This window comes from Budorcas taxicolor, chromosome 11 (genome assembly GCF_023091745.1).
Source record: "Budorcas taxicolor isolate Tak-1 chromosome 11, Takin1.1, whole genome shotgun sequence".
Lineage (NCBI taxonomy): Eukaryota > Metazoa > Chordata > Mammalia > Artiodactyla > Bovidae > Budorcas > Budorcas taxicolor.
This window is the reverse complement of record NC_068920.1, coordinates 92,969,796-92,983,235: the sequence shown is the minus strand read 5'-3', so window position 1 is coordinate 92,983,235 and position 13,440 is coordinate 92,969,796.

Genomic DNA, 13,440 nt, shown 5'->3' with positions numbered 1-13,440 from the left:
TTAATTTTGAAGTTTGACAGAAAACAACAAAATTCTGTAAAACAATTATCCTTCAATTAAAAAATAAATTAATTAAAGAAAAGAAATTTATAACCATCAAATTACCTGCATATTTTCAAAAGAATATGAGAATTAATTGGGAAGTATTGAATGAATGGATAAGTACATTTTTTAATGTGTTGAAGTGAAATTCATATAACATAAAATTAAGAATTTCAAAGTAAACAATTCAGTGTTGTTTAGTATATTTACAAAGTTGTGAAATTTACCTAGTTTCAAAATATCACCATCATTCCAAAGTAAAGCCCTTATCCGATAAACAATTTCTTCTCAGCTTTCCCACCCTCTATCTCTTGGTACCCACCAATCTGCATTGTCTCTATAGTTTTGTGTCTTCTGAATATTTCATGTAAATGGAGTCAGACAAAATTAGACATTTTGTGTATGCCTTTTTATACTTAGCTTAATATTTATTATAGCATATATCAGTATTTCATCCCTTTTTCTATGGTTGAATAATGCAGGTGTACCTTGTTTTATTTGATGTTACTACTGTAATTGTTTTGGAATATCATGAACTTCTCCTATATGAAATAGCTAATTGAATTGATAAATAGTGTATATTCTGACTTCTCCACCAGCTGACCAAATTTCTGTCTCTCTACCTCTCCTTGGGCCTCCCTATTCTGATAGATACTACAATATTGAAATTAGGCAGGTTGATAAACCTACAATAGCCTCTAAGTGTTCAAGTAAAAGGAAGCTAGAAATGATTAAGCTTAGTGAGGAAGATATGTCAAAAAATGAAATAGATGAAAAATTAGTCCTCTTGTGTCAGTTAGCCAAGTTGTGAATGTGAAGAAAATCTCCTGAAGGAATTAAAAATCGACTCTAGTGAACATACAAATGGTAGGGATGGGAAATAGCATTATCGCTGATATGATAAAAGTTTTGGTAATCTGGACTAAAGATCAAACCAACCAAAACATTCCCTTAAACTAAAGTCCAGTCCACAGCAAGGCCTTGGCTTTCTTCAATTCTATGAAGACTGGGAGAGATAAGAAAGCTGCAGAAGAAATGTTTGAGGCTAGCAGAGGTTTAAGGAAAGAAGCCATCTCCATAAAGTTAAAGTTCAAGAAGCAACAAGTGCTGATGTAGAAGCTGCAATAAGTTATCTAGATAGAAGATCCAAGTAAGATAATGAAAGTGACTAGATTAAACAGATTGCCAGTGTAAATGAAACAGCCTTATATTGGAAGAAGATGACTTCTCAAAGCTAGAGAGGAGAAGTCAATGCCTGGCTTCAAAGTGCTAAAGGACAGGCTGACTCTCTGGTTAGGGATTAATGCAGCTAGCAATTCTAAGTTGAAGCCAGTGCTCATTTACCATTCTAAAAATTCTAGGATCCTTAAGAATTCTGCTAAATCTACTCTGCCCATATTCTATCGATGGAAAAACAGCCTGGCTGGAAGCACATGTGTTCACAACATGGGTTACTAAATATTCTAAACCTGCTGTTGAGAATTACTCCTCAGGGGGCGAAAAAAAAGATTTATTTCAAAATATTACTGTTTACTGACAATTCACCTGAGTCATTCAAGAACTCTGATGAAGATGTACTACTGTTTTCATGCCTGCTAACATGACATCTGTTCTATAACCCATGGATCAAGAAGTAAGATTCACTTTTAAGTCTTATTATTTAAGAAATACATTCATGTGGCTTCAGCTTTCAAAACAGTGATTTCTCTGAAGGACCTGGGCAAAGTCAACTGAAAATCTTCTCAAAGGATTCACTATCCTACAGGCCATTAAGAACATCCATGATTCAGAGGTAGATGTCAAAATAGAGACATTAACCCAAGTTGGGAAGAAGTTGATTCCAACCCTCACATATGACTTTGAGGGATTCAGGATTCAGTGTAGGAAATAGCTATACATGTGTTCGGAATAGAAGAAAACTAAATTAGAAGTGAAGCTTGAAGATGTGACTAAATTACTGCAATCTCATGATAAAACCTTAAACAGACAAGGCATTGCTTCGTATGGATGAGCAAAGAAAGTGGTTTCTTGAAATGGAATTTATTCCCAATAAAGAGGCTTTGAAGATTGTTGAAACCACAAAAGGCTTAGACTATTATGTAAACTTAGTCAATGAAAAAGCAGTAGTGTTTGAGAGAACTGACTCCAATTTTGAAAAAAGTTCTATGGGTAAAACTCTGTCAAACTGCAGTGCATGCTACAGAGAAACTGTTCATGAAAGGAAGAGTCTAATGCAGCAACTTCATTGTTCTCTTCTTTTAAGTGATTGCTAGAACCATACCAGTCTTCAGCCACCACCATCCTGACCAGTCAGCAGCATCAGTATTGCAGCAAGATCCTTCACCAGGAAAAAAGATTATGTCACTGAAGGCTCAGATGATGGTTAGCATTTTCATCAATAAAATATATATTTTAGTTAAGGTTTGCGCACTGTGTTTTTGTTCCTGCTATTGCAGACCTAATAGACTTAACAATACAGTGAAAGCACAAGTTTTATGTCCAACGGGAAACAAAAAATTCATATAACTTGCTTTATTGCCATATTTGCTCTATTATGGTGGCCTGGAACTGAACCTGCTGTAACTTTGAAGTAGGCCTATATTATGTATATGTATGTATATTCACTGAGCCTTCAATAACATAATCATTTTCCTGGTGAAGGATCTTGATGCATTTGTTTATTCACTCACCACATGATTGATATTCATACTGTTTGCACACTTTGGGTTATTAAGCTGCTATATATGCTCTGTATATGAGAGTACATGTGCTTTTTATGAGTACTTGTTTTCAATTATATTTGGTAAATAAGTAGGAGAGGACTTGTGGGGTCATATAGTAATCCTGTGTGTATTGAGCTGTTCTGAGGAACTGCCAAACTATTTTCCAGTAGCTGCATCAGTTTGTATTCTCACTACCAGTATATGAAGATTTCAATTATCACACATTTTGAATAACACTTTTAATTTTCTTTTTCTTTTAATTATTATTGTATCCATCCTACTGAGTGTGAAGTGGTATTTCATTGTCGATTTCCTTAACAACTAACAGCGATAAGCACCTTTTCATGTGTTTGTTGGACATTTGTATATCTTCTTTAGAGAAATATCTCTTCAAGGATTTGCAGATTTTAAAACTGAGTTGTTTGTATTTTTCTTAATGATCTATGAGTTCTTTATATAATCTGACTTTTATTAAATATATAATTTGACAATATTTTCTCCCAATCTCTATAGATTATCTTCACTTTCTTGACAGTATTCTTCGATGAATAAATTTTATATTTTGATGACATCCAATTAAATTATTTTGCATTTTGTTGCTCATGCTTTTGTTTTCATGGTTGAGAACCTATTACAAAATCTGAGGTCATGAAGATTTATTAATATCTGTTTTATTCTAAAAGCTTTCTGATTTTTAATCCTTATAATTATGTGATTGACTCATTCTGAATTAATTTTTGTATATGTTCTAAGATAAGAGGTCTAACTTCAGTATTTTGTATGTGAATATCCACTTGTCCCAGCACCATTTGTGAAGAGACTGTTATTTCCCCCATTGAATTGTCTTAGAACTCTTGTCAAATATCAACTGGCCACAGATATATGGGTTTATTGCTGAACTCTCAATCCTATGCCTTTGTTCCATGTGTCTATCCTATGCCATTACCATAACAATTATATTACTATAGCCATGTAGTAAGTTTTGAAACTTAAGTTTTAACTCATTTAAACTTGTTCTTTTCTCAAGACCATTTTGACTATTTGGGGCCCCTAAGAATTCCACATGAATTTGAGGACCAGTTTTTCAATTTATGTTAAAAAGGTCTTGGGATTTTGATAGAGCTTGCTTTGAATCAAAAGATCACACTGGGGAGTCTTGACATTTTACCAATATGGAGTTTTTTAACCCACAAACTTGGGATATCTTTCAATTTTTTAAAGTCTTCTTTAGTTTCTTTGAGCAATGTTTTTTAGTTTTTGCTGCACTAGTCTTCATCTCCTTGGTTATAGTTATTTCTATTTACTTTATTCTTTTGGACACTGTTACAAGTAGAATTATTTATTATTTCCTTTTTATTGTTTATTGATTGTATACAGAAACACAGCTAATTTTAGAGTATTGATCTTTTTACTGAAATTTTGCTGAAATTTTGCACAGTTAGACTTTTTATGAAAGTGAAAGTGAAGTCGCTCAGTCGCATCTGACTCTGTGTGACCCCGTGGACTATAGCCAGCCAAGCTCCTCTGTCCATGGAATTCTCCAGGCAAGAATACTGGAGTGGGTTGCCATTTCCTTCTCCAGGGGATCTTCCCAACCCAGGGATTGAACCCGGCTCTCCTGCACTGCAGGCAGACGCTTTATCCTCTGAGCCACCAGGGATCTTTCTTTATATAAGATCATGTCATCTGCTAAGGGGAATAGTTTTACTTCTTTTCCAATCTGGATGCCTTTTATTCAATAGTTGATTGACTGATTTTGGTGCCTAATTGCTCTAGCTGGAACATCAAGTACAATGTTTAATTGCAATGGTAACAGCTAGCATTCTTGTCTTTGTAATATTAAGAGGGAAGGTTTCAGTCTTTCACTATTGAGTATGATGTTATCTGTGCATATGTCATATAGGCCCTTTATCATATTAAGGAAATTTCCTTATATTCTTAGTTTTTGTGATTTTTTGTTGTTGTTGATTTTGTCAAAAGTTTTTGCTGTATCAGTTGAACTGTGTGTGTGTGTGTGACATCTTTATCTGGTTTTGGTATCAAGATAACGCTGCTCTCACATAATGAGTTAGAAAGTGCCCCTCACCCCCCACAGCCCCCATAAGAGTTTGGAAAGGATTCGTGTTATTTCTTCTTTTTTTTTTTTAATTTAAATGTATTTATTTTAATTGGAGGCTAATTACTTACAATATTGAATTGGTTTTGCCATACATCAACATGAATCTGCCACGGGTGTACACGTGTTCCCCATCTGGAAACCCCCTCCCATCTCCCCCACCCCGTACCATCCTTCTGGGTCATCCCAGTGCACCAGCCCCAAGCATCCTGTATCCTGCATCGAACCTGGACTGGCGATTCGTTTCTTATATGATATTATACATGTTTCAATAAATGTTTGGTAGAATTTACCAGTGAAGATATCTGGTCCTAACATTTTCTTTTTTGGAATATTTTTATTATTGATTCCGTCTCTCCTTGTTATAGGTCTGGTCATATTTCTTTTTGAGTCAGCTTTGGTAATTTGTATGTTTTTAGAAATGTGTCCATTTTATTGTTTAATTCATTGGTGTTCATTTGTTCATAGTATTTTCTTATAATTTTTAAAACATATTTTTGTTTGATCAATGGTAATGTACCCAGTATCACTTCTGATTTTGGTTATTTGCAAATTGTCTCTTTCATTTCTGTCAGTCTAGCTAAAGCTTTGTCAGTTTTCTTTTCTGAAAACCAACTTTTGGATTTGTTGATGCGATTATTTTCCATTCTGTATTTTTTATCTCCATTTGAATCTTCATTATTTTTTCTCCTTCTCCTAGCTTTGGGTTTAGTTTGCTCTTTTTTTTCTAGGTCCTTAAGTTTAGGTTATGGATTTGGGATGTTTCTTCTTTTTTAACATAAGCTTTTACTGCTAAAAAGAACTTCATCTGACTATTGCTCTGGCTATATCCCATAAGTTTTATGTTGTACTTATATTTTCATTCATCTCTTAGTATTTTTAATTTGCCTTGCAATTTATTCTTTGACCCATTAGTTGCTTGAATGTATTATTTAATTTTTACATATTTGTGTTTTTTTTTAATTTTCCGTCTATTATTTATTTCTGAAAAAAGTGAAAGTCACTCAGTTGTGTCTGACTCTTTGTGACTCCATGGACTTTAGCTTGCCAGGCTCCTCTGTCCATGGAATTCTTTAGGCATAAATACTGGAGTGGGTAGCCATTCCCTTCACCTGGGTATCTTCCCTATACAGTGATTTAACCCAGATCTCCTAAAATTGTAGTCATATTCTTTACCTTCCTTATCGTCTGAGCCATCAGTGATTCTACCTCTACTGTGTTGTTGTTAGAAAAAATTATTTGTGCAATCTCAGTCTTCTTCAACTTATTGAGATTTATTTTGTGACAACATACAGTCTACTCTAGAGAATTTTCTATATACATTTGAGAAGAATGTGTATTCTATGCTTGTTATATAGTGTATTTGTGTGTGTATGTATATACATATATATATATATATATATATATATATATATGTTAGGTCTAGTTGGATTATAGTGTTGTCCAAGTCCCCTATTTCCTTACTAATCTTTCATCTAAATGTTTCCTGTTATTGAAAGTGAGCTATTGATGTTACCAACTATTATTATTGAAATGCATGATTTTCCCCTTCAAGTCTGTCAGTGTTGGTTTCACATCTTTAGGGGCTCTGTTGTCTCATGTGTATATGCTTATAATTGTTTTGTTTTCTGGATAAGTTAATTCTTTTATCAATATATAATGCTTCCTTTTTATTTGTAATGGATTTTGACTTAAAGTCTATGTTGTCTGATACTAGTTTGACTTTTTTTTTTTTTACTATTTGCATGGAATATCTTTTTCAGTAGACATTTCTATAGCTATTGAATGCATAATGTCAGTGGTAATCAAATCAATAATTAATTCACACATCCACTGATTTGTATGTGTGTGCTTAGTCACTCAGACATGTCTGACTCTTTGTGACCCCATGGACTGTAGCCCACCAGGCTCTTCTGTCCATGGGGATTCTCCAGGCAAGAATTCTGAAGTGGGTGGCTTTGCACTCCTCCAGGGGATTTTCCCAACACAAGGACTGAACCCAGGTCTCCTGCATTGCAGGTGGATTCTTTACAGTCTGAACCACCAGGGAAGCCTAAAAATACTGGAATGCATAGCCTATCCCCCCTTCTCCAGGGGATCTTCCCAACCCAGAAATCAAACTGGGGTCTCCTACATTGCAGGTGGATTCTTTACCAGCTGAAACTGATTACCCACTATCCCTAAAGTATAGATTTTGCCCTAAAGTGGCTTTCATTTTAAGCCAGTCTCTCAATGGCACACAAATTGCGTTTATAGTCCCTCAAATAAAAGAGAATATTTTTATTTAAATGTCTTTAATTGTCTTTATTGGAATATAACTTACATGTAATAAACCATGCCCATTTTAAGAATATTATTTGATAAATATTGAAAATACATACATTCATGTAAGTCCATCAGAATCAAAGTGTAGAACTCTTCCACCTCCTTAAAATATTTACATAGTCACTTCAATCCCAGTTGCAAGCAACCATTTCTTCCCTTCCTCCCACTAAAGTTCAGATTGTCATGTCTAAAATTTCAGAGAAACGGACACATAATGTACTTACTCTTTTATACCTGTTACCTTTTGTTTAGCAAAATGTATATGAAACTCATAGATATTGTGTATATCAGCAGCCTATTCACTTAAATTGCAAAGTAGCTTTCCATTGTAGAGAGAGATAATGTATTTATCCATTTACCTGCCTATGAACATTATTTCACAGTTTATAACTACTACGAATAAACTACTGTAAGTATTTGCATTTATTTTTGTGGATACTTAGGTAAGTAAATTTTTTGGTATTAAACATATGAAACATTTGCCCTCATGGTAACCGAGGCTACCATTATTAGGATTTTTGAAGTAGGAAATCAATTTTTAAGCTTTTTTAAAAAAGAATAAATTGTACCGTTCTTACTTGTAATATCCATCCCTGGACTTTTTGTATTCCAAATATCTGTGATGCTGAAAATGAAGTTCATTTTATGTGCTCTTCATACATTGTAGTCTACTTTTGGTAGATATTTAAGAACATTAAACCTTCATTTAAACACACAAAAAAATCATTGAGTGACTACTTAAAATGCAATTCTAAATCAAATGTAAGTGTACCTTAAACCCTAAAAAGTGGCTAGTTTTTCAAAGTTATTGTACCACTTGACACTCATATCAGAAATGTATGAGATTTGATTGCTCCACATCCTCTCCAACACTTACTATTGTAGCCATTATGATGGAGTGTTTTGGTATTTCATTTGGTTTAATTGTAATTTCTCCAATGACGTGATGGTAAAGATATTTCCATTTGCTTTATGGCCATTAGTATTGTCTTCTTTTGTGAAATATGTATATGAGTATTTTGCTCATATTTTCATTGGACTGCTTGTAATCTTAACATTGAGTTGTGAAAATGTCTTACGTAGTCTGACTACAAGCCCTTTGTAGACAAATGCATTATAGTTTATTACAGTTTGTGGCTTTTAATTTTATTTTCTTAATGTTCTTTTCCAAAGAACCAAATATTTTAATTTTAATGATGTTCAACTCATCATTTTTCCTTTTATGCATATTACATTTTGGTTTTTTGGGAAAATCTTTACTAAACAAAGGTTGCATATATTTTCTTTATTTTGTTCTAGAAAGTTCATTATTGACTATTTACATTTAAATATATGATCCACTTCAACTTATATGAACTCCTCTTGAGAACTGAATCTTTTGTGTGATTCAAAAGTCTTGAGAATGTCATTGATTCCTTACTAGGTAAGATAGGAATAACACTGACAACATATATATAACACATTTATTTTTTAGGCAAAGACATTGAAAGAAATGTGTCATGACTTTGTGATTAAAAGGATATATATTTACTGTAAAATATGTAAGGCACTCATTTTTAAGAATTTAAATCTTAATAGTGTTAAACAGATACCACTTAAGTGATACTGCATTAATTTTATAAACTTTTCTTTTATTCAAATGTATAATTCTCAGCTTTCTACTCTACTACTTTGATTTAATAATAGATATATCAGGTGAGAATGCAAAACCAATGTGAGTATTTGCAGACAGAATTCAACAATATGAAGCATCATTATTTATGCATTTACCCTTGGACCAGTAAAATGATTTCTAGAATTATTTTGGGGAAATATTGTTTCCCTAATGAAACAATATAAAAGACTATTGCACAGACCATTTATCATAGCACTATTATAACAGCAAAAGATTGGAAATGACACAATCATCATCAATTGAGGACTCCTGTCTGTATAAACTATGGTTCATTTGCATTCTTGAATACTATGCAGCTATTAAAGAATTGGGAATATATGTACATACTGCTATATAGAGTTCTTCAAAATGTATTATTAAGTAAACAAAAAATTATCATGGCGAAAAATGTGTACAATATGTCCCCATTTATGTAATGAAGGGCATGAAAACATATAATAAAAATATATAATATTGCTATATAGTTATATAGTTTTGAAAATGAAGGATAATCCTAAAAATAAAAAAAATAAAATAATGTAAATTATCTAAGAGGGGAGAATAGATTGAAGGAATCAGGGACAGAAACCAAACTTCACAAAAATATTTTACTTAATACTTTTGTTGAGAAACATGTAAATACTTTACCCAATTATAGGAAAAATCTAAAGCCAAACAACAGTTTTTAAGAATCAAAGATAAAATGAACCAAGTAATGCATCAAGTTGGTGCCTCAACCACACAGAGAAAAGTTATTTTAAGTGACTGTTAAATACGGTAATTTGATGATGAATTTGCAGGTAGGATATAGCATAAAAACCAAAATTAACTACATGGTTAAGGTGTTTTCACTAATCATATTTTAGTAATAACATCAGTATTGTTCTGAAATCATGTTATATATGTAATATAAAAAAGATTATTTATAAACTATAGACATTATGTAAAACCTTATAATCTTAAATCCTGACATTTTAATTGGAAATAACCATATAACTCATGGCATATTTTCCCTAGAAAAACACACATGCACACAGAAACTTTACATCTGTGCAGTGAATCAGCTTAGGAACTGATCAACATGGCTCTAACACCATGATTGCTTGCATTAAGCAACATTTTGTACTAAAAAGATACAGGCTTATTGGAGAAATGGCTAACTCCGAAATGGCTAACTGTCTTAAGGAGAAAACGTACAAATGAGCCTGAAAGATCTGATTATAACAGAAAGCAATAAAGTTATCAAATACTATTAAAGTTAGATTAAGCAGATTTAGGAAACAATTTAAAGAGACATTGACTGGATGAAAGTGAGACATTGGAGAATATTTAATAAAACAAATGGACTGAAACATAGCAGACCTCTTAAAATCCATCAGTTCATAATAATATAAAATCCTCACTGGTCACTGTGTCAGTCATGTGTTACCAATAGTCTTCTGAAATAATAAACTTCCCCAAACTCAGTGGCTTAAGTGAAAATAAGGATTCTTGCTCATATGTGTTTGTGGCTCCCAGAGGTCAGGTATTCTAGTTTGGGTTTGTCTGGGCTTGGCTCCAAGCATTAGATGGAGTCCTGATCTCCTCTGTATTTCTGTCATCCTCCTCAGGTCAGAAAAAGACTGATGAGACATGTTCTTCTCATGATAATGACAGCATACAAGAAAGAAAGACTAACCTCACAAGCATATGTCAAGCTGCTTATTGCTGTTTGGCTGCTCTTAGCCAGAGTAAGCCTCATGACTGAGTGCAAAGACAAGAGGGGGAAGAACACTCAGCTTCTGCTAAAATGAACTGAAAAATAACATAGCATGAATGTAGACACAGATGGGATGAAGAATAAATGTCAATAATTTTAATCTCCCATAGTCACTAATAGAATATTTTCTAGAGAATTAACTAATATTCTAAATATTGGTAAATAAAATGATATTTTAAAGTATATATCCCACTTTTAACATACAAACTGTACATGAATATATTAAAGGAGTTGATGGAGGATGTATTTTAAAACTAAAAAGTGAAAAAAAAACAATAAAATTAGATATCACATTTTTAATAAAATTAGAATATCACCATTCCTTACCTGTAATGAAATAATATACTGGCATGTTATTATCATTGCTTGATAAAAATATATGTGAAAAGCTTATGGAACAGAGAAACTAACAAATACCAGAGTTGCCAAGAAGTAATTGAGAACCAATCTAAACAGGTTCCCATTAGATAAAGGTGACAAAACCAAAATCAGACTAATTCTATTCTTTGCAGCCGAAGATGGAGAAGTTCTATACAGTCAGCAAAAACAAGACCAGGAGCTGACTGTGGCTCAGATCATGAACTCCTTATTGCCAAGTTCAGACTTAAATTGAAGTAAGTAGGGAAAACCACTAGACCATTCAGGTATGACTTAATCAGATCCCTTTATATAGTGGAAGTGAGAAATAGACTTAAGGGATTAGATCTGATAGAGTGCCTGATGAACTATGGACAGAGGTTCATGACATTGTACAGGAGACAGGAATCAAGACCATCCCAAAGAAAAAGAAATGCAAGAAGTCAAAATGGCTGTATGAGGATGGTTTACAAATAGCTATGAAAAGAAGAGAAGCAAAAAGCGAAAGAGAAAAGGAAAGATATACCCATATAAATGCTCCAAAAGATAGCAAGGAGAGATAAGAAAGACTTCCTCAGCAATCAGTGCAAAGAAATAGAGGAAAACTATAGAATGGAAAACACTAGAGTTCTCTTCAAGAAAATTAGAGATACCAAGGGAATATTTCATGCAAAGAAGTTCTCAATAAAGGACAGAAATGGTATGGACCTAACAGAAGCAGACGATATTAAGAAGAGGTGGCAGGAATACACAGAAGAACTGTACAAAAAAGATCTCCATGACCTAGATAATCAAAATGGTATGATAACTCACCTAGAGCCAGACATCCTGGAATGTGAAGTCAAGTGGGTCTTAGGAAGCATCACTATGAACAAAGCTAGTGGAGGTGATGGAATTCCAGTTGAGCTCTTTCAGATCCTAAAAGATGATGCTGTGAAAGTGCTGCACTCAATATGCCAGCAAAATTGGAAAAAAAACTAGTGGCCACAGGACTGGAGAAGGTCAGTTTTCATTCCAATCTCAAAGAAAGGCAAGGCCAAAGAATGCTCAAACTACTGCACAATTGCACTCATCTCACACTCTGGTAAAGTAATGCTCAAAATACTTGAAGCCAGGCTTTAGCAATACGTGGACCATGAACTTCCAGATGTTCAAGCTGGTTTTAGAAAAGGCAGAGGAACCAGAGATCAAATTGCCAACATCCACTGATTCATTGAAAAAGTATGAGAGTCCTAGAAAAAAACATATCTATTTCTGCTTTATTGACTATGCCAAAGCTTTTGATTGTGTGGATCACAATAAACTGTGGAAAATTTTGAAAGAGATGGGAATACCAGACCAGCAGACATGCCTCTTGAGAAACCTGTATGCAGGTCAGGAAGCAACAGTTAGAACTGGACATGGAACAACAGACTGGTTCCAAATAGGAAAAGGAGTATGTCAAGGCTGCATATTGTCACCCTGCTTATTTATCTTATATGCAGAGTACCTCATGAAAAACGCTGGGCTGGATGAACATCATGAGAAATGCTGGGCTGGAAGAAGTACAAGCTGGAATCAAGATTGCCAGGAGAAATATCAATAACCTCAGATATGCAGATGACACTACCCTTATGGCAGAAAATGAAGAAGAATTAAAGAGCCTCTTGATGAAAGAGGAAGAGAGTGAAAAAGTTGGCTTAAAGCTCAACATTCAGAAAACAAAAATCATGGTATCCAGTCCCATCAAATCATAGCAAACAGATGGGGAAACGGTGGAAACAGTGGCTGACTATTTTTCAGGACTCCAAAATCACTGCAGATTGTGTTTGCAGACATGAAATTAAAAGACACTTACTCCTTGGAAGGAAAGTTATGACCAACCTAGATAGCATATTAAAAAGCAGACACATTACTTTGCCTACAAAGGTCCATCTAGTCAAGGCTATGTTTTTTCCAGTGGTCATGTATGGATGTGAGAGTTGGACTATAAAGAAAGCTGAGTGCTGAAGAATTGAAGCCTTTGAACTGTGGTGTTGGAGAAGACGCTTGAGAGTCCCTTGGACTGCAAGGGGATCCAACCAGTCCATCCTAAAGTAGGTCAGTCCTGGATGTTCATGGGAAGGACTGATGTTGAAGCTGAAACTCCAATTCTTTGGCCACCTGATGCAAAGAACTGACTCATTGGAGACCCTGATGCTAGGAAAGATTGAAGGCGGGAGGAAAAGGGGACAACAGAGGATGAGGTGGTTGGATGGCATCCCCGACTCAATGGACATGAGTTTGGGTAAGCTCCAGGAGTTGGTGATGGACAGGGAGGTCTGGCGTGCTGGGGTCCATGGGGTCGCAAAGAATTGGACACCACTGGGTTACTGAACTGATACTGATGCTGAGCATAATAACAGCAATGAATCAAAATCCATTAAGATATTTGAATGTATGAATCATAAATATATTGAACACAAACAAAATTCAATCAAGCAAA